The sequence below is a fragment of the Hypanus sabinus genome, chromosome 7, assembly GCF_030144855.1.
Source record: "Hypanus sabinus isolate sHypSab1 chromosome 7, sHypSab1.hap1, whole genome shotgun sequence".
NCBI classification, from domain to species: domain Eukaryota; kingdom Metazoa; phylum Chordata; class Chondrichthyes; order Myliobatiformes; family Dasyatidae; genus Hypanus; species Hypanus sabinus.
This window is the reverse complement of record NC_082712.1, coordinates 996663-1023796: the sequence shown is the minus strand read 5'-3', so window position 1 is coordinate 1023796 and position 27134 is coordinate 996663. Positions and strand designations below refer to the sequence as shown.

The following is a 27134-nucleotide window of genomic DNA, read 5'->3' as shown; positions in this document are numbered from 1 at the left end:
GTGTGAAGCAAAGTGCTAGGGCAGTTGATCTAAGTGTGGGAGCATTAGCTCCCCATTTCATGCCTGCTAATTTTTTCAAGAGAGAATTGCGAGAGCCAACTTTCCCTGAGTTTTCGGATTTGGGTGGTAAATGAGAGCGTCCTATCCAGTGTCACACCCAGGTAAATTGGAGTCGGACAGTGTTCAAGCTCCTTCTCACACCAGAAGATCTTGAGTTTCTGAGCTGTTTCTCGATTCCTCAGCTGGAATGCACACACTTGAGTTTTTGATGGATTTGGGTTCAGAGACCATTTTTCCTAACAGTGCTTCATTGCTTCGAGGGCTGCTGTAAGTCGTATTTCAACTTCTTGGAAGGAGTTAGCTTATGTTGCTATGCATAGGTCATCTGCATAGATAAACCTGCATGTGTTAGGAAAGGTTGGTCAGTTGTTTGTGTAAACATTAAATAGTAGAGGTGCCAGGACTGATCCCTATGGTCATCCATTTTTTTTGTGGACGCCACCTACCCTTAATTCCATTAATTTCTACATAAAATCTACGATTTTCTAGGAGGCTTCTTATTACTTTGACTGTGGTTTCATTCTTTAACATTTTAGATAATTTCAGTAGAAGACCTCTGTGATTCACAGTATCGTATGCTGCTGTTAAGTCAACAAATACTGCCCCTGTAATTTGTTGCATTTCAAAACCATCCTCAGTACACTGGGTTAAGTTCAGGACTTGACCGCAGCAAGAGCTGTCTGGTCTGAACCCAGCTTGGTCTGGTGTTAGAAGATCTTTGACTAAGGGTGATTTTTTTTCAGTATGAGTCTCTTGTGTCTCTCGCAGAGTTTATAGAGGGTGCAGAGCAAGGAAATCAGTCTGTAGTTTTTAGGAATGTTGGGGTCTTTATTGGGCTTTAGGAGAGCAACAACTTTGGTTCTTCTTCACTTTGTAGGTAGGTTTAATGATCTTAGGCAACAGATAAATAAGGGACAGAAGCAAGTGGAGTGCCTTAGGTCCAAGATGTTTAAGGAATTCATTAAGAATCCCATCTATGCCAGCAGCTTTGTTGGATGTTAGCTGTGATACTTCATCCTTTAATTCTTCTAGGGTGAGAGGTGGGAAGTTGTTATTCCTGTTTGAGAGAGTTAATTCAATCTCTTGATGTTGCTTTTTCTTTTGCCTCTGTTCCTTGTTATTTGGTCGACCATTTAGTATTAGCTGGTGGGCAACCTGATTGGGTGTTACTGCAGCAATTCTCAGTGGTGGTCTATTGTTGAGTTTCCAAGCAGTTGCCCATGCCTTCTTACTGTTCTTGGTCATGTCTGTGTTTTCTATCAGTTCCTGCCAACACTGATGTCTCTCTTGGCTCAGTAGGGGCAGAATTGACTCTCCCATTTCAATTGTGTCTTGACCAAACCGGTCTTGGTCATATATAGGGTAGGGTGATAAATATCTTTATGGACTTTGACATGATCTCACATGGCCAGCTGATAAACTGAATAAAAAATATTGGCTTGACTGAAGGAGCTAGAGAATGGCAGTGGAGGGTTCTAACCAGTAGAGTGTAACATCAGTGCTGGGTCTTTTATATATTAATGATTTATTGTATACATTAATGATTTGGAAGAGGACTTAAGGGACAGGATTAGCAAGTTTGAAAATGACAAAGTTGATTAGTGATTAGTGAAGAAACAAAATACAGGACTGCAGATGTTGGAAAATGGAGCTACAATCAGCAGGAAGAACTCAGTGAATTGAACAGCAGCTGTGGGTGAAAAGGAATTACTAATGTTTCAGGTTGGGTCAGGTCTTTGATCTGAAAAACTAACAATTCTTTTCCTAATGCACATGTTATTCAACCTGCTAAGTTCTTCCTACAGAATGCCTGTAGACTGAAGATGGTTATAATATGATCTAAATCAAGTGGAAAAGTGGGTAAGGAAATGGCTGGTAAAATTTGAATCACACTCATTTTGTTATGCCATATCAAGCCAGGGATGACAAAATGAATGACAAGGTTCTGGGAGTATTATTTAACAGTGAGACCTTGCAGTAAAAGTACAAAGTTTCCTGAAAATACAAGTAAACTGTGATGAAAAAGGCACATGGTATGCTTGTCTCCATAAGTTGAAGAATACAAGTTGGGATTTCACATTACAGTTGTAAGTTACACCACACTTAACAGTACTGAGTGCAGTTCCAGTTGCCATTATTATAGGAAGAATGTCATCCTGAGAAGGTGAAGTGAAGATTCATTGGAAATGGGGCACAGACAAGAGTGTATAGATTGGATGGCAATGGCAAACAATGACCTTACAGAGGTAAATAGAATTATGAGGGTCATCAATCAGGTCAATAGCTATATTCCTTTTCCGGGATCGTTCATTCATTACATACCATATCGTATGATGTGGACAATCATGATCTTTACATGACAAAGATTATTCTTAGCAATTTTTTTTTAAACAGCAGTTTGCCATTTCCTTCTAGCCAGTGTCTTTTTCCAGGATACAGGAGTCTGTTTACAGTGGGATGGCTAAGATTTTAAAGCAACCCAAGGAAAAAGTCGACACACAGAAGATGGTTGATATACAAATCAAAACTGCCAGTGGTGATTAACAGACACAGTCCAAAAGCATTGGATGGGCAGGTGGATAGCACATATTTAAAGATAAATTGGCCACAAGGCAAATAGGATTAGCTACGCATCTTGGTAGATATGAATAAGTGGATCAAAGGGCCTGTTTCCATGCTGTATAACACAATCTTTGAAATACATCCCCTATGCATCAACAAATGGCTGCAATTCTAAAACAGAGGCTCCACAACTGCCTTAACAATTTTCCAAACAATAACTGGCAAGCCTAGTTTAAGGCACATTAGAAAATATTCCACTCCAGGACATTTGTCATAAACATTCTATTCAAAAGCACACAAACAGATCTATCTTGCACAACATAATAAAATGATATATATCATAAGACTGACATAATAAAAGACAAAAAGAATCACACAGTGATAATCCAGGAAGTCGGGAAAATCAGGGTCATTACGGCATAGTGCTATAAAAATCAACGCGCACACCGTGCATTACTAGAGCCACCAGTTTATGAATGGGGATGTCATTTTCATGGACATTTTTTCTAAACTCATTGTAAATATCCTCTCTTCTCATTCTCTCCTTTAAGTGCAAGAGTGAGGAAGTATTCCTTTGTTGTAAAGTCCAGGAAAGCCTTTCTGACAAATACGACAAGCTGAGCTGTTTGCATTACATCCAGGGATTCATCGAACTGTCGTGAAAAATATTCACAGAGTGACAAGTTCATTAACACTTGCAATCCACATCCTCTGAGCCTTCAACCCCGACTTCAGCTCCTCAACTTTTCTGGTATTGGTAAACTGTTACTGAGACATCAGTATAAGTTTCAGAGGTATGCAAGTTAATGAAATAACTGTTTTTGTTTCCCATTTCTTTACATTTAGGGAATGTTGGAATTTAAAGGGGCAGAAGTGTTGTACTGTGAGCATTATAAAGGTAAGTTAATACCAATTAGGATCATGGTAAAGCTGCTTGTAAAGAGAGACTGTTTCGGGGGTTGCGGGGTTTTCCTTCCGGTCTTTTCTGCCTGGTGTGCATTAGTGAAAACCTCTGTATGCGAATAGCGTTTTACCATCCTAGATAAAGTTGTTCCTTTTGGGCATGAAGTTGTCCAGTGGTCCTTTTTCAAAGCAAAGTTACTACACAGTTGCATCAAAGGGTTTATCAGGCATAATGTACTTGTATATTTCTTTTTCTTTTTTGGGATCTACTGTGAAAGTCTCAAAGATCAACTAGTTGATCTCGATCGACTGGTTGGCGACCACTACTGTACAGATTACAGAGGAGGAAGAGTTTGCGATCCTGCGGCAAATCAGGGCAGATAAGTCCCCAAGGTAAGTCCCCAAGGACTGACAAGGACTCTACAGGAGACAAATGCAGAAATTCTGGGACCCTAGCAGAGATATGTAAATCATCCTTAGCAACAGGAGAGGTACCAGAGGATTGGAAGATATTGTTCCACTGTTTAAAAAATGCTCCAAACATAAATCAGGAAATTATAGGTCGCTGAGTCTGACATCAGTTGTGGTAAAGTTATTCCAAGTTATTAGAAGGGATCTGGACACGGAAGTATTTGGAAAGACATGGACTGGATAGACATAATCAGTATGACTTCAGAAATGGTAGGTCATGCCTGACTAATCTTTTTGAGGAAATTAACAGGAAAGTGGATGAAGACAAGCAGTGGACATTGTCTACATTGATCTTCACAGCATTTGACAAGGTTTTGCATGGGAAGTTATTCAAAAAGATTTAGTTGCTCAGCATTCAAGATGAGGTAGTAAACTGGATTGGACATTGGCTTTGTGGAAGAAGCCGGAGAGTGGTAGCAGCGGAAAAATGGCCTGAAAAATGGCAGATGGATCAACCAGGGTAGGTCTTACACAGTAGGGCTCCAAGGAGTGTGGTAGAACAAAGGGACCTGGGAATACAGGTCCATAATTCATTGAAAGTGGAGTCACAGGTAGATAGGATCATAAAGATAGATTTTGACATTTTTGTGTGCCATACTCTGCAAGAGCCTCAGCGACCACTTTTTTTTCAAGTGGTGTTGTGGAGGAAAGATTCTGCGAGTGGTTTTTTTTAAAATGAGGCTGAGTTGTGAGCTCGACCCTCAACCCAGCACAGATGGAAAGCATGCCCGGGAGCAGCCCGACTGGGTTCGAACTCAGGAGCCTTCACTCCGGAGTCCAGCGCTGATGTCACTGTGCCACCAGCCAGTTACTCTCACGTTGGCCTTCATAAATCAGTGTATTGGGTACAGGAGATGGGATGTAATGCTGACATTGTACAAGAATTTTGGTGAAGCCCAAGTTGGAGTATTCGGTACAGTTTTGTTCACTGATCTGCAGGAAATATGTAAACACGGTTGAAGTAGTACAGAGAAAAATCTACAAAGATGTTGCCGGCTACACACACATTTGAGTTGAGGAAAGATCGATTGTTTAGGCCTATATTCCATAGAAGGTAGAAGTTTGAGAGAGGAGACTTGCTAGAGGTATTCTAATTTATGAGGGGTATAGATAGGGTTAATGGAAACAGGCTTTTTTCACTGAGGTCAGATGGGACTACAAACAGGTCATGAGTTAAGTGTGAAAGGTGTAAAGTTTTAAGGGGAACACAAGGGGAAACTTCTTCACTCAAAGAGCGTCATGAGAATGCAGAGCAAAAGTGCAAGCTTGACTTCAATGCTTAAGAGAAGTTTGGATAGGTACTTGGATAGTAGGGGTATAAAGGGCAATAGTCCCAGTGCAGATCAATGGGAGTAGGCAGTTTAAATTGTTTCGGCATGGACTCGGTGGGCCAAGTCTGCTCCGCCATTTCATCATGGCTGATTAATTTTTTCTTTTCAGCCCCAATCTTCTGCCTTCCCTCTGCACCCCCCCCCCCCCCATATCCCTTCATGTTCTGACCAATCAAGAAACTATCAAACCCTGCTTTAAATATGTGTAAAGACTTGGCTTCCACAACTGTCTGTGCCAACAAGTTCCGTAGATCCACCACTCTCTGGCTAAAAAAATTCCTCATCTCCAATCTAAAAGGATGCTCTATTCTGAGACTGTGTCCTCTGATCTTAAGACTCTCACACCATAGGACACATTCTTTCCACATCCACTCTATCAAGGCCTTTCACCATTTAATAGGTTTCAATTTGGTCTCCACTCTTTCTTCAGAATTTTCATGAATACAGGCCAAAAGCCAACAAACGCTCTTCATAAGAGCTTTTCAATCCTGAATCACTTTCATAAACCTCCTTTGAAGCCTCTCCTGTCTCAGCACATAAGGGGCCCAAAAACTGCTCACAATACCCCAAGTGAGATCTCACTAATTCTTTATGAAGTGTCAACATTATATCCTTGCTTTTATATTCTAGTCTTCTTGAAATGAATGCTAACATTGCATTTGTCTCCCTCACCACAGATTCAAACTGTAAAATAAACCTTTAAGGAATCTTCCACAAGGACTCCCAAGTACCTTTGAGCCTCAGATTTTAGTATTTTCTCCTCCACTTAGAAAATAGACAACCCTTACATTTCTCCCAGCAAAGTGCATGACCATACACTTCCTGTCACTGTATTCCACCTGCCACTTCTTTGCCCATTCTCATCCATCTGGAGCCTCTCTATTTCCTCAAAACTACCTACCCTTCCACCTATCTTCATATCCTCTGCAAACTTTGCAACTAAACCATCAATTCTGTCATCCAAATCATTAACATATAACTTAAAAAGAATTGGTCCCAACACAGACCCATATGTAACAACATTAATCACTGTCAGACAATCAAGAAAGGTTCCCTTTACCCCCACTTTTTGCCTTCTGCCAATCAGCCAGTGCCTTATTCATGCTAGAATCTATCCTGTAATACCATGGGCTCATAACTTGTTCAGCAGCCTCATATGTGATAACTTGTCCAGGATCTTCTGAAAATTCAAGTACACATCTACAAAGTGCACTGCAGCATCCATTATCAAGGACACTCATCATCCCCGTCATGCTCTCTTCTCTTCTTACTGCTACTATCAGGAATGAGATACAGAAGAAATAGGTCCCATACCACCAGCTTCAGGAATAGTTTTTAACCCTTCAACCGTCAGGCTCCTGAACCAACATGGATAATTTCACTTACAACACTGAATTCCTATGTGTTCACTTTCAAGGATTCCACAACTCATCTTCTCAGTATTATTTACCTATTTGTTATTATTTTTGGATTTGTTTTGAATTTGCAGTTCGTCTTCTTCTGCACATTGGTTCCTTGTCAGTCTTTTACATAGATTTTCATTGAGTACTGTAAATGCCTGCAAGAAAATTAATCTCAGGGTGACATACAATATATATACTTTGGAAACAAATTTGCTTTGAACTTTGAAATTTATCCAAACTTCAGTCCTAGGAATCAATGTTTCCATCTGCAACTGGGTCCTTGAATTCCTGATAACAGACCACAATCAGCATGGACACCTCTGTCACAATTATTCAACCATGTTATGTCTTCAGCCCCTTACCCTGCTCCCTGTACACGTGAACATGTGGTCAAATTCTGTTCTAGCTCCATGTACGAGTGTGCAGATGATACCATGATACGACCACAGTGGGCAGCATCTCAAATAACAATGAGTCAGAGAATAGGAAGTAGATAGCTTAGTACTATGGTAATAACATTTTCCTCAATATCAGCAAAACAAGAGTTGGTCAAAGGTGGGGGTGGGGAGGGAGGGCGCAATGTACACGTTCCTGTCTACATCAATGGTGTGAGATTGAGAAATTTAGATGTTTTTAAGCAATTTTTATTGAAACAGCATAAAAAGCATTCTATCTGGTGCACAAAAACTTGGTATGGCAACTATTCTTCATCTAAGCACAAGATACTGCAGAATTATACACACACCAGCCTCCCCTCTATGGACTGTGAATACTGGGAATAAGCTGTCGCTGTTTCAGGCCAAGACCCTCCATCAGTCCTGATGAAAGATCTCAGCCCGAAACTTCAACTGTTTTTTCCCATCCATAGATGCTGCCTGACCTGCTGAGTTCCTCCAGCTCATTGTGTATTGCTCTAGATTTCCAGTATCTGCACTATCTTATGTCATTGTTTATTCTTGATGCTTCAGAAAATCAGCCCAGATCAAAGACCCCACCCACCTCAGGTATTTTCTACCCCTGTCCCATCAAGCAAACAACAGAAGCCTGAAAGCATGCACCACCAGGATCAAGGACAGCTTCTAACCCCACTGTTATAAGATTAACTGGTTCCTTAGTATACTAAGATAGATTCAACTTTACAATCTATATGAACAGTATTCAAGACATGCTTTTTACTATATCTCAGTACGTGTGACAATAAGAAAAATTCCAATAAAATAGAAACGCATGGCCTGTCAAAATGTACTATTTTGTATACCAAAACATTTCAACCAAGAAATACATACCCATGACACCACACTACTCATTAAGTGCTAGGCTAAATTGTGATTATTTGCTGGGCTGAAGCACACACCAGCCAGGAAAGCACACTAGCACCTGGAGGTCCTATAAGTTACAGATTATACTGAACTGGAAGTGAACTATCTTTCCTTCATTGCTGGCTTTAAACAGTGGAACTCTACAATCAAAGGTACCAAGGAAACAGCTACAACCAGAATGACTGCAATGATAGAAGGCAACATATGATCAACTTTAAGACCAATTAAGAAGTGGATTCCAGATGATTGGAACACATCAGGACCAGTACATGTTGGCCCAATTAAGCAGCAGTCCTAATTAGCCAAAGTTTCATGGAAATAGTCAAGGTTTTAAAAAGATAAACTGAGTTACAAATGATGCATTTAAATAAAATATAGATGAAATTAGAACACTGTATACTAGTTCCTAATAGTACACTATGAACAAAATCAGCACAGACACCTAGTGCAGATAATGAAGTGCCTTTGTACAATGCTATCAACAACTGCATTCTCCAAATCTTCATTTTCAATGTAACATTCAGGATTATAAGACCATAAGCCATAGGAGCAGAATTAAGCCATTTGGCCCATCAAGTCTGCTTCATCATGCCTGATCCGTTTTCTCTCTCAGCCCCAATCTTCTGCCTTCTCCCCATTTCCCTTCATGCCTTGATCAATTAAGAATCTCACAAACTCTGCCTTAAATATCGGTAAATACTTGGCTTCCACAGATTATTGTCCACACCTTCAAATTCTTCGTAGTTATTAACTTGAAGCAGTGCCGTTGTTTCATTTTCACTCATGGCAATTTCTAGCATCTCCAAGCCTGAATGTTTTAAACAGTAGTGAGCAAAATAGTTCTGAATTGTCTTACTGCTTACATCCCACCAAATATCAGTGACAAAAATCACTGTTTTTTGAATACAAAGACATGCAGCTGACTATTTAAAAACCGCTTATGCTAAGCACAGTGTAGCATCCAACAGCCACACAAGTGCATGCAACTGATATGAGTTAAAATGTTCAGCAAGTCTCCTGTCCCAATTAGGCAGAACAGTGATCTAAATAAACGAAGGGAATCCCGACAAATTTCTCAATTAGTTTTTGTTCTTTAAAAGTTGTTCTGAATAAGCAGCTACCCTAATTAACTGATGGCCCAATTAATTAGACCCACTATGTAAAAATTATTGGGCTTGTCAGCAATAAAATGGTTAAAAAAGGTGAAATTCCAATACTCCAGAGATAGACATATCACAAAAGGACAAAAAAACTGGCAAATGTGATGTCACTGTTCAAACAGATATAGTAACAAATTTTAAAATTACAATCCATGAGTTCACTTATACTAATGGAGCCACTGAATCAAGACAGAAAAAACACCATAGTTTATGAGTTAAAAAAGAACTTGTACAAATCTGTCAACGGCAAATAGCGTCTCTCACAAATGTTTTTGAAGAAGTAATAGAGAAGAAAAAAGGAGTCGCAACACATAAATAGTCTACCTGGCCCACCATTCAATACAATCAATGCTAATCTACTCCAGGCCTCATTTCTTCTGTGCCAGTTTGTCATTGCCACAAATTCTCTGGTCATTTATCCAACCCTTTAAATACCTCTATTGATGTAGACTCCACAACCCACTGGAGTAGAAAATTCCAGAGGTTCACCATAATAGATATGATCCATGTGGATTTTCAAAAGATATCTGGCTATGTATTACATAAAAATCTGGTTGGCGAAATGAAAGGGTCAAAAGAATGGGTAAGATATTGGCTCATGGACAAAGTAGAGTCATAATAATCTGATGCACACTTTAAAGAATGGGAAGCAGTGTTACCACCCAGTTCTCAGCACTAGGAGCACATATCTCCAAAAAATATACAAGTGGCTATCGGCATGCAAGCCAAATTCTGAAAAGCTTACAATGACACCAAATGTGGAAGGATGCTAAGAAGTGAGAAGGCCAATAGATCATAAATGGCTCTCAAATGAGCAAACAGCTGGAATATGAAATACAGAGCAATAGGAAGTGATGCAATTTGGTAAAGGACAAAGCAATATAATAGATTAGATCAGCATAGGTCCTAACAATATGTAGCAACAGAGGGACCTGGAGTATATATCTGTAAATCTTAGGGTGATAGGATATATTGGAAACAGAGGAAAAAAAACTGAAATCTTAGGTAGTATAAACTAAGTCCTTACTATTCACACAACCCCATAACCAAGTGGTCAGTCATGTATTACTGGTTAGCAAACATTTCCAGAGCCATTTCCTGCAGTGTTTAGAATTCTCATTTGCCATAAGACAGATTACATTTTAATGTCAAAGCTGGGGTCCAGAGTGTGATCCCATGGAGCCATAAATTGCATATATTATTTATTATTTCTTATTTCAGACAAGCCGAAATCTATATAGAACTTATCTCCGAAGAGGGGATAACCAGGACGTTATTAGTCTGCATCATTGCCTGCTGTCTTATTGGTACCTGTAGGAAGTCTGTGCTTCTAGCCCTCGCAGATAATAAGGGCAGGTAAAAGAGTACGAACGCAGAGATTACAAAACATTGTTTAAACCACAACTGGAGTTACAACTAATTCTGTTCGATACACTTTAGAAAGAAACAAAGGTCCATGAGAGGTTCTCAAAGAGATCTCGCAAAATGGTTTTAGAGGTAAAGGACTTTAGATTTAAGGTTAAGTAAGGGATAGCAAGAAATACAGGGTTCACCTCATAGATTTAGATAAGGACGAGGTAGTTCAAGTGGAGAATATAGTTCCCACAATGACCTTTACCTGTTCAATGAAACTTATGTAACTGTACAAAATCTCTTCAAATAAGGCAAATATGTTGACAACTATCAGCATCAATGGATACGTAAATATCTCCTGTTGACACTGCCACCTGAACCTCTATCAACAAACACAATTAACCAAAGGCTCAACTAGACTTGTTCTGTAAATATTATAGCACCAAGAGCAGGTTAGACTCCAGGTGCAAGGTTCAGAGGGTTAAGACACATGGTGACCAATGCAAGCTGATTAAATGAATCCACAATTGGCTATATCATTAAATGAATCCACAATTAGGAATTCGTCAGTAGCAAGCTGCCAGGGAGGTGGTGGAGCAGATGCAATTACAATGTTTAAAAGGCATTTGGATAGTACTTGTATAGGCAAGGCATACAGGCCTAAAACTAGGTGTGTAGGATAGGTGTAGGTGGCCAGCGTGCCCAAAGTAGGACAAAAGGGGTCACAACTGGCAATATCATATGAAGCAGGAAGTATTGGTGGAAGAATATTTCTCTTATTAGAAATGTGTGACTAGTGGTTTATCACGTGGATCAATACTGAAAACTTTGTCATGTGATATTTATTAACTATCTGAATGCAATCAGATGAGTGGACAGTGTTATGGGTAGCAAGGAAGTCTGTCCAAGATACATGTGATGAAGGAGGCATATGGCATGCTTAGGTCCATAGGTCAGAGCAGAGAATACAAACCAGGATGTGATGTTGCAACTTTACAAGACACAGATTAGGCTGCACTTGGGAGTTCTAGTCATATCACCACACACGGGAAGAATGTGCTTGTATTGGAGAGCGCAGAAGATTCACCAGTATTTTCCCAGATTGGAGGACTTTGAATATCAGAGAGACTGGAGAGGCTGTGCTTGATTTCCCTGGTGAGGAAGAGGCTGAAGACTCTGATAGAGGTACATAAGACAATCAGAGGCAAGGAAGGGTAGATAATCAGAATCAATTTTCCTCTGCTAGGATTATCAAAGACAATTGGGTATAGGTTTAAGGTGAGGGGAAGAAATTTTGAGAGACCCAAGTTTTTATTTGCACAGGCATGAAGTGGTTAAATCAGATAAAACATTTAGACAGGGTAGTAGACAGGCAAGAGAGAAGGGTAGTGTCCAAATTTGGGCAGTAGTCTTGATGGCCAAAAAGGACATAATGAGCTGAAAGGACTGTTTCTGTGCTGTACAACAATAACTACTTGAAACTTGATCATTACTCTTCCTTCAACACTGATCTGAATGCTGGAAAGTTCAATAAAAGGGCTACAGCAGTTCAAGTCAGTGGCACCAAGGATTACCAATGTTGGCACTGTCAGTAACACTTAAATGGAAAAAAAAAGATTCAAAGGCCAGAAGTCTCAAATTCAAAGTTTATTTTAAATAATTGCACTGACTTCTATCTGGAGCTTTCTGCCCACCCAGATGGCGATAGCAGTCTTAGAACATCATTGAAGGTAGTCATTCAGTCCACAGTTCATGTCAGCTCCAGGTGAACAATCTGATTTTCACCTCATTTTCTATTTTCATGAACCCTTGCAGCTCTTAAAAAAAACAGTAGAGCCAATTCCTGCAATAAGTATGCCGAGTTAACTAACTTCATCTGCCTGCAATTAGTCTGCCTCTTATTGTATCAGGTACTATCTCCCCTAGCAATATGTCCCATGCACCTACCAATGTATGTGAAAAATTTGACTCGTGCAACTCCTTTAAAATGTCCTCTTTAAAGCCTCTACCATTTTACATTCCATCCTGGGAAAATGAATAACTATCAATGTTGCTTAAAATTTTATGATCAAATCTCCCCTCAGCCTCCAATACTCCAGCAAAAAAAAAACAATCCAACTTTATCCAACTCTTCTTACAGCTAATCCTCTATCTTAGAGGCTCATCAGGTCTTCCTTGATTATTCTTGCCTTTAGTCAACTGTTAAGGAGAAATTTACAGTGACCAATTAACCTATCAACACATATCTGGAGCATCCAAGTAAACCTGAGTGCCTAGAGAAAACATTCATTCATGGAGAGAATATGCAAACTCTGCACAGACATGGTCAAGATCACCCGTGTTCCTAAAGCTGAGGCAGCCACACTGCCTCGTGCTTCACTGTGCACCCAATGTTAATAAATTTCACTTAATGACGCCTTAGTGAAAATAGAGATCACAGCAAGTAGTGTGTGTCAAAATAATTATATGATTTGACCATGTAGGATGTTCCAACCCAAATATCTCAATATTAACATTACACTAATTAAAATGCACTTGCAAAACATGTTAATATTTTGTCAGAAAGCACATCCTTTTTCCTTAAATTTAAAACTGAAATAAGAAAAAAGGTCTTTATTTAACCATCTTCCTCTGTTCTAAACAGCCTTCAGAACATCAATACAATCAAAATTATTGTATTTGCTGGAAATCTCAAGCCAGCCAAAATCTGTGCCATCCTTGTAAATGAAATAAATATAAGAAATAATTAATACAATGAACATCCTGATAAAAATAATTGATCAAAAGTGTTTTCCTCATCATTTATGCTCAATCTATTTTCCAATATTGTTTTAGTTTCAATACACTAGGAAAAAATAAATCACTTGCACTTGATAATGTAGTAGAGATATTTTACATTAAAACAAAAGTGATAAATCCTCAAACCATGCAGCTGCCAAGGTATCCCAAGATACAGAGTACATGGATACTCTTTTTTTGAGACTGAAATTTGATAAAGCTTTTTAAACTCATAAGTTTTCACTGTCAAAATCAGACTATCAGACAATATAATTCCAAGTGGTCAGAGCTTTTTGAATTTAATACCAGGTGAGAAAACAAAGCATTTTCCAGAGTTAAATATCAATCACGTTAATCAAAGATTGCCACAGGTCAAGGAAATTTAGTAATCATAAGAGGACCAAAGTGAAAGTTTAATCCATCAGTACCTTTTGACAATAATTTGCAGCAAGTTTTCTAAATATTTTACAACGTGCATGATTGGTCAGAATATCAATTACATTATATGGCCAATGAAACTTCCAATCGATTCTTTCAAAGCATGAGAAATAAGATTGTTAAAATTAGAATGCTGGACATTTATAGCGACAGTATTTCGATTAGGTACAACTTATCCATTGAGATAAAATCCTGCTTAAATTTATCAACTGATTCAAGTATTTGAAGTTGCAAGAATTATACTGATGATACAATATGGCAAGATGAAGCTTCCGTGTTTGCAAACAATGAGCCTCAGCATCTGTTTACACTGCAGTGTACTGAATCAAATATTGATACAATAGTTTCGCCCACACAAGTAAAGCGATGACGCACTAGCGACCGGCCATTGAGATGTGCAACTAGGTATACACCCATCAACAGATGCGAATACTTCCACACTAAAATTTTAGGAAAGCATATTTACGTTGGATATCTGACAAAACAATTTAGTTAATACAGACTCAACCACCGTTCCAACTGTGCACTTATATTCCCAGGCAAATGAAACAACGGCAACGTTTCACTTTCACTTCAATTGAAGTTATCCTTTCAAAATTAATCACATTAACACATGCAACAGCTGTTCTACATTTATCAGCCGATCTACGCACCGATATCTAAAAACACTGCAAAAGACTTTCGTTCAAAGTGTGTGAAGCCTGAGAATGTACCAAATTCAGTCCTTAACGCACAAACTCCGTGCATAAAGTATTAAAAACAACTCGGATATTCATCGGCAGCGATAGGATGCTTTCAACCCACACTAACAAAACATAAATGAATTACACATGACAAACATCACACAACGGCCACGAAACACCCGCACTCAATACTCCGGCAGCCAAGGTCTCCAGACAAACTACACACAACGACTAGGCCTCAGTGGATGAAACAAATATTCCAGCCGTCCACAACCAGAGACAGCAGCCGAACAATGCAGCCAATCCGTGGCCTTCCAGGAGGCCTCACGGGTCCCGGAACAACACAAAGGAGAGACGGACAGTCGGCAGGTTCAGTCCGGGGATGACCCCCTCAAATCAGACCAGCCCACCGCCATCAGGACCAAACTGCATCGGCTCTAACTCAGTGGATTCCTCGGACCAGGACCCAGTGTCCACAGTGCTCAATACTGGTGTCTGATCAGGGCCTGAGGTAAACCTTGCCCCTAACAAGCCGAAACCCGACCGCCAACAGCGCCGATCGTCGGCAGCACCTTCTATCCCAGGCCTTCAGTCCTGCCTGCTCCCCGCCCACTCCCCCGTGAGGCCAGTGGGCCAGACCGGTTTTACTCTCCGAAAACCGAACAGGCCTCACTTCCTCTTGCGGCCTAAGGTCGGGCTCGACCCACTCCCGCCCTACCCACTCATCCCCGCTGTGGTAGGCCTGGCTGCTACATAACCGCCATCATTCCCGGCTCAACGAGAGCGGAAGGGCCCGAGGGCGGACCAAGTCAGCGACTAGGCCCGAGTCCGGGGCCTCGCCCGCCTGCAGCCCCGTTCCCGTCGACCCTTAATGCGGAGGTGGGTTCTCTCCGGCGCCCCAGATTTTACCTCAGGAATAAGCCGCTGTCGACGCGGCGGCCGAGGCGAGCCGTCTCCTCCGGTCTCCGCGGCGATAAACAGGGCGGCGGGCAGAACAACAACACTCGGCGGACATGAAGGGACGTGAACTCGCGGCGCGCTCCCTCTGCCGCCCGCCAGCCCACTGTGCGGCCTCGGCTCGGGCTTAGCGGCCTGCCCCTCGCCCTCTACTCTTCACGCTATCGCGGTGCGCGCCTCCCGAGCGGCGGCCGACTCGCGGGCTCGGCGATCGCGACTCCCCTCTCGCAGACAAAATGCCGACCGGAAGTGAACGAACAAGCACGAGCGGAGAGGGGGGGAGGATGAAGGCGCCAAACGCCACTTCCGGCTGCAGCGCCCCCGCGCGCTCACAGACCCGCACCGGACCCGGAGGTCCGAGCATGCGCGCTTTCAGATCGCCTTGTCCCACCACCGGGCGACCCGAAGGCCCAGAAATGCGCGTGCGCGGCTGACCGGATTCCCTCTTCACTTTTGGCGGGAATTGCTTCCTATCGGCCGTTTGCTATCTTTGGGAGTGGACCCGGTTCTCCTTGACCATCTCGGCTTGAAGGCACGCAACGGCTCGTGAGGTGTTACTGGGTCAGATGTACGTTTAAATGACAAGGCCTTTGGGAACATTAAGAAAGATCTTAAGGTCCAGGTCCAAAGCTCCCTGAAAGTGGTAACACAAGTAAATAGAGTGGTCAAGGTAGTGTACGGTATGCTTCCCTTCTTCAATCGGAATGCTGAGTATTAAAAAAATCAGGACATATTGCAGTTGTATATGTAACGGCATCATAGGAAGTCATTCCTACCTGTGGCCATCAAACTTTACAACTCCTCCCTCGGAGTGTCAGACACCCTGAGCCAATAGGCTGGTCCTGGACTTATTTCCACTTGGCATGATTAACTTATTTAATTATTTATGGTTTTATATTGCTATATTTCTTCACTATTCTTGGTTGGTGCAGCTGTAACGAAACCGAATTTCAGAATCTGAAAGCAAGGGTGCAACACTGAGATTTTATAAGGCACTGTCAGATCGTACTTGGAGTATTGTAAGCAATTTTGTGTCCCATGTCTAAAGAAGAATGTGCTGTTTTGGAGACAGTCTAGAGAAGGTTCACAAAAATGATCCCAGGATGAGTGCATTATTCTCTGAGGAAGGTTAGATGGCTCTGGCTAGAGTTTAGGAGGATGAGGGTGAATCTCACTGTACAGAATTGAAAAGCCTGGATAGAGTGGACTGGAGAGGATGTTTCCAGTACTGGGAGAGTCTTGGACCAGAGGCTCAGATTAAAAGGATGTTCCTTTAGAACAGAGGTGAGGAGGAATTTCTTAGCCAGAGGGTGGAAAATCTGTAATTCATTGCCAAAGATGGCTGAACGGTACAGGCCCTATGGCACATGATATTGTACCAACCTGTTAATCTACTCCAAATTAATCTAATGCTTCCCTCCCGAATAGCCCTCCGATAATATGTCTAAGAGTCTCTTAAATGTCTCTAATGTATCTGTGTCTACCACCATCCCTGCAGCACATTCTTCACACCCACCGCTTTCAGTGTAAAAAAAAAACTGCCTCTGACATCTTGTGCTTTGCTTCAAACACCTTAAGGTTGTTCTACCTCATTTTAACCATTTCCACCCTAGGCCTATGACTCTGGTTCTCCACTCTATCTATGTCTCTTATCTTGTATACCTCTCAGTCTCCTTTGTTGCAAAGAGAAAACCTCTAGCTCATGCAACTTATCCTGTTATGCCCTCTAATCTAGGCAGAGAGTATGGAAAGTGTTGAATGTGTGTTCAATTGCAACTTTTAAGGAATGTTTGGATAATTACATAGATGAGAGGCTTTGGGCCAGGTGTGAGACACTGGAACTAGTTCAGAACAGACAAGATGGGCCAAAAGGCTTATTTTGAATGTTCAAATGCTCAATGACTCAATAGATGGTATCATCAAACAAAAAGAAAATTATATTAATAAAGAGTTCAAAAGCAGACAATGTGTTCAAAAGCAAAAAAATCCTGCGGACACCAGTAATGTGATATTAAAAAAATGCATAGGTTCTTGGTCAGTAAGGGTGTCAACAGAAGGAGGTTGGAGAATAGGTTGAGAGAAAAATAATTCAGCCAGGATTGAATAGTAGAGCATACTTGACAGGCTGAATGGCCTCATTCCATACTTGTTTCATATAGTCTTGTACAACCAGAGTCTTTTTCCCAGGGTGGAAATGACAAATACTGAAGAACCTAGCATATTTAAAGCAGATTTTGAAGGGAATTATTTTGCACCAAGCGTTAGAATCCACTAACAGAAGAGGTGGTAAAAGGGGTAGCATGTACAAACTGCTGGAGTAATTCAGCAGATCAAAGTTCAAAATATTTTTATTTACAATGGACATATATGTCGCCATATACAACCCTGAGATTCATTTTCCTGAAAGCATACTCAGCAATTCAACAGAATAGTAACTATAGCAGGATCAAGGAAAGATCAACAAAAATGCAGAACTGAGCAAATACAAATGTAAATAAATAGCAATAAATTTCAAGACCCTGAGATAACAAGGTAAAAAGTCCTTAAAGTGACATCATTGGTTCTGGGAACATCCAAATGGATGGGCAAGTGAGTGTAGTTATTCTCTTTGTTCAAGAGCCAGGTGTTCAGGATGCATCAATGGAAATGAATAAATAGTCAAAGTTTGAGACCAAAACTCATCTTCATGTGGGAAAAGGAGATTTGAAAGTATTTACATAGCAGCATCAACAGTCATGGAAGGGAAGGATATGGAACATCTACAGGGAATAGAGGGGCACAGGCCGCCCACGGGGGACAGAGGGTTATGAACAGTGTATGGGGAAGGGAAGAAAATGGGGCATGTACAGTGAAATAGAGCGATATGGATCATGTACAGGGAAATAATGATATAGACAGTACTGAGAATGGATGGATATGGACCGTGTTCAGACAGGAAATGGGTTCTCTACCGAGTGGGAGGGATGTAGTCTATGTACAGGGCATGGTGGAATATGAACCATGTACCGTGAATGGAAAGATATGGACTGGGTGGCCATTGTTGGGAGAGGCCAGTGGTGAGAGTTGGAGTGTTGGGCTTCGGCTCAAAGGAGGCTTCGGCTCAAAAGAGGCATTGGCTCAAAGGAGGCTTCGGCTCAAAGGAGGCTTCGGCTCAAAGGAGGCTTCGGCTCAAAGGAGGCTTCGGCTCAAAGGAGGCTTCGGCTCAAAAGAGGCATTGGCTACGGCTTTCTTTTTCTCTTACTGTACCTAGTGTAGTAAGTGACTGTTGTAGAAACCGGATAATTTTGCAAATTAATGTGTAGCTGAGAAGCTGGTGCAGGCAGCAGGGCTTCAGGTTCTTGGATTATTAGGATCTCTTCTGGGGGAGGTATGGCCCCTTCAAAAGTGGCGGCTTGCACCTGAACCCGAGGGGAACCAATATTCTCACGGACAGATTGTAAGAGCTGTCGGGGACAGTTTAAACTAATTTGGCAGGGGGTTGGGAACCAGAGTGAAGAGACTCAGGATAGGACAGATGGTAAAAAAGCAAAGATCACATGCAGTCAGACTGTCAGGAAGGGCACGCAGGTGATGAGACAAAATTGCAGCCAGCAGGGTGAGTATCAGTGCATTAGGGATGCCGAATCAGAAAGGAGAGCAAATGCAGCACTCAGAGTGTTACATGTCAGTGCACGAAGTATAAGAAATAAGATGGATGATCTATTACAGATTGTCCAGTCTGATGTGGCCATCACTGAATTGTGGCTGAAAAATGGTTGTAGTTGGGAGCTAAATGTTGTATCGAAGGGATAGGAAGGTAGGCAGATGGGGAGGCATGGCTCTGCTGGTAAAGAATGGCATTAAACCCATAGATGATGTGACATAGGATCAGAAGATGCTGAATTCTTATGGATTGAGTTAAGAAACTACAAGGGTAAAAGGTCCATGATGACAGTTATATACAGGCCTCCCAGCAGTAGCTGCGATGTGAACCACAGATTACAACAGGATATAGAAAAGGTGTGTCAAAATGGCAATGTTACATAGTCATGGGAGATTTAACATGCAGGTCGATTGGTAATGGATCTCTAGAGAGTGAGTTTGTTGAACGCCTACAAGATGGCTTTTTAGAGCAGTTTGTCAATGAGCCTACTATGGATCAGCTATACAGTATAGGGTGTTATGTAATGAACCGGATGTGATTAGGGAGGTTAAGGTAAAAGAACCCTTAGGAGACAGTGATCACAATATGACTGAGTTCAACTTGAAATTTGATAGGGAGATGATGTAGCAGTTTTTCAATGGAATAAAAGAAATTTCAGTGGTATGAGAGAGGAGTTGGCCAAAGTAAATTGGAAGGAGATGCTGACAGGGATGATTGTAGAGATAGTATGTGTTTCTAAGTAAAAAGAGGAAGGTACAGGATAGGTTAATTCCGAAAGCAAAGAAATAGTCAATGGTGAGATAGAACAACTGTGTACGACAAGGGAAGTCAAAGCTAACGTAAAAGCAAAAGAGAGGGCAGACAACAAAGCAAAAATTATTGGGAAGAAAGAGGATTGTAAAGCTTTTAAAACCCAACAGAGAACAACTAAAAGACTCAGGAGGGAAAAGATGAAATATGAAAGCAAGCTAGCAAACAATATCAAAGTGGATTGTAAAAACTTTTTCAAGTATGTAAAAAAATATAAATAAAAGGGGGATGAGAGTGGTTATAGGACTGCTAGAAAATGAGGCTACAGTACAGTCAAAAGCCTTGGTACATGTTGATAGCAATGACATTGATAGGAAAAGGGAGGGGGTCCTGAAGAGAAAATTCAGGGAGTTGAGTAGGAAGCTGAAAAGCAGGACCTTAAGGGCAGTAATCTCAGGATTGCTGCCTGTGCCATGTGCTAACAAGCATAAGAATAGCATGATCAGGCATATTAATCCATGGTTGAGAGACTGGTGTAGGGGACAGGGCTTCGGGTTCCTGGATCATTGGGGCCTCTTCTGGGGGAGGTACGACTTGTACAAAAAGGATGGGTTACACCTGAGTCAAAAGGGGTCCAATACCCTAGCAGGCAGGTGTAATAGGGTGGGTTTAAACTAATTTGGCAGGGAGATGGGAACTGGAGTGATAGGGCTGAGGAAGGAGAAAACAGAAATAAATCAAAGATAGCATGCAACAAAGATGATGGAAAGGACAGGTAGGAGATGAGGCATTAGCACAGCCAGTGGGATGATTTACAGGACAATAGAGGTATGGTGCAGTTAAAACAGAAAGCAACAAATACTGGACTGAAAGTTAAATTTGAATACACATGGTATAGGAAATAAAATGGATAATCTTGAAATTCAGCTATAGATTGGCAAGTATGATGTTGCGTCCTTCTCTGAAACTTGGCTAAAGGATGGCTGCCACTGGCAGTTGAATTTCCAAGGATAAATGGTATATCAAAAAATAGGTTAGTAGGCAAAGGGGGGGATGGAAAAAATATTAATATTCTAATATTAGAATATTTAAAAGGGATGACATAGGATCAGAAGGTGCAGATTTGTTTGGGTTGAGTTAAGAAATGGCAAGGGTAAAAGGACCCTAATGGCAGTTGTATCCAGGCCTCCAAACAAACAGCCGGGATGTGGATTACAAATTACAGCAAGAGATAGAAAAGGTGTGTCAGAAGGGCAATGTCTTGATAATCGTTGGGAATTTTAACATGAAAGTGGATTGGGAAAACCACCATTGTTCACCATTGTCCAGCCATTGTTCTTCTGCTGTCCTTCCTGCTAGTGTCCCTTTCCAGTCGACTTTGGCCAGTTCCCCTCTCGTGCTATTGGAATTTCCTTTATTCCATTGAAATATCGACACATTGGAATTTAAATTTTTCTTCACAAGTTTCAGAATGAACTCGATCATATTGTGATCACTACTGGACCTCAAGAGAGAGAATTTGTAGAATGTCTAAGAGATGTGATCGGACAGAGCTGGGAACATAAATACGGTTAGTGGGACATTGACTAGGGGCTGCCTCGCTCTGTTGAGCAGCTTGCGCCATGGCTTCAATGTCCCATTGCACTGCACCCACGAGACAGTGAGCAGGGAGGATGACATCAGGTACCTCAGGGGTCTCAGAGGAAGGAAATCTTTGGGAGAGGGCATCAGGTTTTCCATTCCTGGAACTGAAGGGGGTGGGGGGCGGCGGCAGAAGGACAAAGTAAAATTGAATCTTGAGAGAAACAGACCAACGAGCTTGATGGGAGTTGAGATGCTTGACCGTACAGATATATTCCAGATTCTTGTGATCTGTCCAGACTAAGAATGGCACCTTGGCTCCCTCCAGCCAATACCTCCACTCCTCCAGGTCCAGCTTCACAACCAGCAGCTCCCAGTTTCTGACATCGTAATTCTGCTCCGTTGAAGTGAAGTGGTGAGAGAAGATGCAGGGGTATACCTTCTCATTCTTGGCCGAGCACAGAGAGAACAGCTCTTACACCAGTGTCAGAGACATCCACCTTCACAATGAACCTCCGGTCAGTGTCGGGATGAATCAGGATGGGGGCAGAGGTGAAACACTCCTTCAGGTCAGAGAATGCTTTTTCAGCACCAGGGGACCACAGAATCTGACAGCCGATGAGGTAAGAGCAATGAATGGTGCAGCCAGTGTACTGTAGTTTCTGATGAAACGGCAATAGAAGTTAGCGAAGCCCAAGAATCATTGCAACTCCTGACGAGTGGAGGGTTGGGGCCATTTGACCACTGCCTTGACCTTCTGTTGGTCCATCTGAATGGAACCGCCTGAAATTACATATCCCTGGAAGGAGACTTTATTGCAATGAAACTCATATTTCTCAGCCTTCACAAAGAGCTGGTTCTCCAGAAGGCACTGGAGAACTCTGTGGACATTACCTGTGTGTTCAGCAAAGGATTTAGGAAAAAATCAAAATGTCATAGAGATACGCAAAAACAAATTGGTTCAGCATGTCCCTAAGAACGTCATTTACCAGGGCTTGGAAGACGGCAGGAGCATTGGTGAGACCGAATGGCATGACCAGAAACTTGTAATGGCCTGAGGTGGTGCTGAAGCCCGTCTTGCACTCATCCCCTTTGCGGATGGGGACAAGATAATAGGCGTTATGGAGATCAAGCTTGGTGAAAACTAAGACTCCTTGCAGTAGTTCAAATGCTGAGGTCATGAGCAGAAGAGGGTAACGGTTCTTAACAGTGACTTCATTCAGTCCCTGGTAATCAACGCATGGACGCAAGGAGACATCCTTCTTTTCAACAAAGGAAAAACCGGCACCAGCAGGGGAGGAAGACAGCTGGATGATACCTGTAGCCAGAGACTCTTGCATGTACTTACTCATGGCTTCTGTTTCAGGTATGGACAGGGAATACAGGCGGCCCCTGGGGGGGAGATGTGCCAGGCAAGAGGTCAATGGCGCAATCATACGGACGATGAGGTGGCAGGGAAGTGGCCCGGGACTTGCTGAACACAGTCTTGATGTTCATGTATTCAGGAGGGATGGCACTAAGGTCCGGAAATTCCTTTTGGGGGGGTGGGGGGAGAATCTGTGCATGGCGGAGGCAGTGGGAGTGACAGAATGGGCTCCAGCTTACAATCTTGTGACTGAACCAGTCAATGTGGGGGTTGTGTTTAACTAACCAGAAATAGCCCAGGACAATGGGAGCGTGAGGAGAGTCAATAACATAAAGGGTTAACTGTTCATGATGGATGCCTGATAAACTGAGACCTACTGGAACCATGACATGGGTGATGTTGGCCAGTCTCTGACCGCTCAAGGCATTGGCCACCAATGGTGACTGGAGAGCAGACATAGGTAACCCCCACTGGGCAGCCAAGCTGGAATTGATAAAACACCCCTCCACACCAGAATCTACCAGAACAGAGACTGCTTGCCAGAGCAGCAGGGATAAGAGTGAGTGGTGTCGAGGAGAGCCGGACAGGAGTCAAGCTCACCAATACTCCTTGTCCTACTGGTGAGCACTTGGCTTTTACCAGGGAGGTGGAGATGAAGTGGTCTGGTTGGCCACAGTACAGACAGGAACAGGTGCTGATTCTCCTTTGTCTTTCAGTTGGCGTCAGGCAGGTACAGTCAACCTTCACAGCTTCAGCCTCTGGAACGGGAATTGTAGATGGGGGCAAACAGCAGGGCAATGCAGACTGACGAAGAGCTTGCAACTCACCCAGTGCCCCCAGGGACCCTCTGGAACCCCTCCCTCCGCAGCACTGCTGAAGGTGAATGTCAATACAGATGGCCAAATCTACCAGGGCTTCAAAGGTGGTAGGAAGGTCCTGGGTGACCAGCTCATCTTTGATGTCTTCGGAGAGGCCATTCAGGAAGGTGTTGCATTGTGCCTCCAAGTCCAACTACTGGAGGTGGCTACGGTCCTGAACTCTATGGCGTAATCTGATTCAGATCCGCATCCCTGGTGCATGTGCAGCATTTCACAGGCAGCCTTTCTCCCATGTTTGGAGCGACCAAACACTTTTCTCATCTCCTCAGAAAATAACTGAAAACTACTGCAGCAAGGGAGCCTTCCTCCCAGATGGCTGTTCCCATTCTCTCACCCGACCAGACAGTTGAGTGATGATGTAGGCCATCTTGGCTTGATCGGTCTGAAAGTTTGTTGGTTGTAATTCAAAAATGAGGGTGCACTGGGAAAGGAAAGAGCAGCAGGTATAGGGCTCTTGGACAGGATGTGTAAGCGAGAATGCAAAGGGCAGAGTGGGAAATACAGTCACAGAATGTTGATGTGTGCTGTGGGACAGCTGGAGTGACTGAGTCTGGGCCACAAGATCAGCTATATTGGCAGAAAGCGACTCCACTGCCCTGAACATGGAGTCCAGCTGGTTCTGGTGACTCCCCAGCATCACTCCCTGTTGTTCCAGGACAGCTCTCCAGGGCACTGAAGCAGGGACCCAATTGCAGACCAAGTACTGTGCACACTATGATATTTACTGATTGATTAATAAATCCAGACAGGCAACAAAGTTGGCATCAAAGTTCAGGCAGAGATCAAAAATTCCAGAGAAGTCCAAAAACCAGAATCAGGAAACAGGCAGAGTCAATATTCAGACAGCCAAAGTTCAGATACAAATGCTGGAGAGGCTCAGAAAAACTCACTGGCACAATCTGGCAACAAACAGGTGAAAACACAGGACTAAAATACACTGAGCAATAAACAAAGAGACAGATGATAGGTGGAGTACAATGAGACAGAAATGGCAGCAATACAGGTATAATGAGAAACAGGTGTGAGGCAGAGTACTCAGTAACACAGGGGACAGAGTAGAGCAGGGGTGGGGACAGGAGCACATGGGGCATGAAAACAAACAAGAGCACATGGCAATACAAATCCACAGACTGACAGCTATAGACAACAGACAGTAGGTGCAGGAGTAGGCCATTTGGCCCTTCTAGCCAGCACTGCCATTCACTGTGATCATGGCTGATCATACACAATCAGTACCCCGTTCCTGCCCTCTCCCCATATCCCTTGACCCCGCTATCTATAAGAGCTCTATCTAACTCGCTCTTGAATGCATCCAGAGACTTGGCCTCCACTGCCTTCTGGGGCAGAGCATTCCACATACCCACCACTCTACCCCTTATTCTTAAACTGTGGCCTCTAGTTCTGGACTCGCCCATCAGCAGGAACATGCTTCCTGCCTCCAGCGTGTCCAATCCCTTAATAATCTTAGGGGAGGAAACAGAAAAAGACAAAGTTCTACTGGAGGTACTGACAGATAGGTGAGGGAGCAGGTAGTTTTGAGGAAATAGAGAGTCTGCAGGGAGACTTAGATAGTTTCGGGGAATGGGCAAAGAAGTGGAAAATGAATTACAATTTTGGAAAGTGTATGGTCATGCACTTTATGGAAGAAATAAATGGGCAGACCATTATTTGGATGGGGAGAGAATTCAAAATGCTAAGATGCAAGGGGACTTGGGAGTCCTTGTGCAGGATATCTTAAAGGTTGAGTCGTTGATGAAGAAGGCAAATGCAATGTTGGCATTCATTTCTAGTGGTATATGGATTGTGTACAGAGAATGGGATATGGACTAGGTACAGGAAATGATGGGAATTAGATCTTGTACAGGGAATGGAGGAATAGCAAATGTTCATATGTAATGGAAGCATATATATAGAGAGAGAATGGTGGATAATGGACCATGTATGGGGAACGGTGGGATATGGACCATGTTCAGGTCTGCAGTGTTATAGGCAATGTACACAGAGGAAGTGCTGGAATAAGAACTGTGTACAGGGAGGAATAAGGACAATATGTACCATATACAGGGAATGGAGGGATTTGGACCACATACAGGAAAAGGAGAGATATGGACTACAGTATGTACAGGGAATAGTGGGATATGGAACATGTACAGGTAATGGAGGAATATGGAACATGTACAGGTAATGGAGGGATATGGAACATGTACAGGTAATGGAGGGATATGGAACATATACAGGGAATGGAGGGATATGGACCGTGTACATGCAATGGAGGGAGATGGTCCAGTTACAGGGAATGGAGGGATATGGACAATTGACTGTGTACAGGGAATGGAGGGATAGCAACTGTTCATATGTAATAGAGGGATGTATATAGAGAGAGAATGGTGGATTACAGACCATGTATGGGGAACGGTGGGATATGGACTGTGATAGGCAATGTACACAGGGGAAATGCTGGAATAAGGAAGGTATAGAAACATAGAAAACCTACAACGCAATACAGGCCCTTCGGCCCACAAAGTTGTGCTGAACATGTCCCTACCTTAGAAATTACTAGGCTTACTTATAGCCCACTATTTTTCTAAGCTCCATATACCTATCCAAAAGTCTCTTAAAAGATCCTATCGTATCCGCCTCCACCACCGTTACTGGCAGCCCATTCCACACACTCACCACACTCTGAGTAAAAAACTTACCCCTGACATCTCCTTAGTACCTACTCCCCAACAGTTTAAACCTGTGTCCTCTTGTGGCAACCATTTCAGCCCTGGGAAAAAGGTCTCTGACGATCTACATGATCAATGCCTCTCATCATCTTTTCCACCTCTATCAGGTGACCTCTCATCCTCCGTCGCTCCAGAGAGAAAAGGCCGAAGTCACTCAACGTATTCTTTTAAGGCAACCATAGAACACTACAGCACAGTACAGGCCCTTCAGCCCTCCATGTTGTGCTGACCCATAAAATCCTTTAAAAAAGTACTAAACCCACACTACCGCATAACTCGCCATTTTTCTTTCATCCATGTGCCTGTCCAAGAGGTTCTTAAATACCCCTAATGTTTTAGCCTCCACCACCATCACTGGCAAGTCATTCCAGGCACTCACAACTCTTGGCGTAAAAAAACTTACCCTTGATGTCTCCCCGAAACTTTCCTCCCTTAATTTTGTACATATGCCCTTTTGTGTTTGCTATTGGTGCCCTGGGAAACAGTTACTGACTATCCACCCTATCTATGTGTCTCATAATCTTGTAGACCTCTATCAAGTCCCCTCTCATTATTCTATGCTGCAAAGAGAAAAGTCCCAGCTCTGCTAACCTTGCTTCATATGTAAACACAAAGTACACTGCAGATGCTGTGGTCAAATCCAGACGTACAAAAAAGCTGAATGAACTCAGCAGGTTGGGCAGCATCTGTTGAAAGAAGCTTCTTTCAACAGATGCTGCCCGACCTGCTGAGTTCATCCAGCTTTTTTGTACATCTTGCTTCATATGAC

The 27134-nt window shown here is 42.6% G+C and overlaps 1 protein-coding gene across 4 annotated transcripts in view; it reads right to left on the bottom strand.

The window, feature by feature from the left end:
- The window catches only part of LOC132396489 (nipped-B-like protein), a 531210-nt gene extending 515523 nt beyond the window's left edge, over positions 1–15687 (bottom strand). For 3 of the 4 annotated variants that reach the window (XM_059974034.1, XM_059974035.1, XM_059974036.1), the window contains exon 1: positions 15371–15687. The gene's annotated coding sequence lies outside the window, so the exon portion shown is untranslated. The remainder of the gene's footprint in view (positions 1–15370) is intronic. The other variant, XM_059974038.1, reaches the window with a different exon arrangement.
- Positions 15688–27134: the final 11447 nt, after the last annotated feature.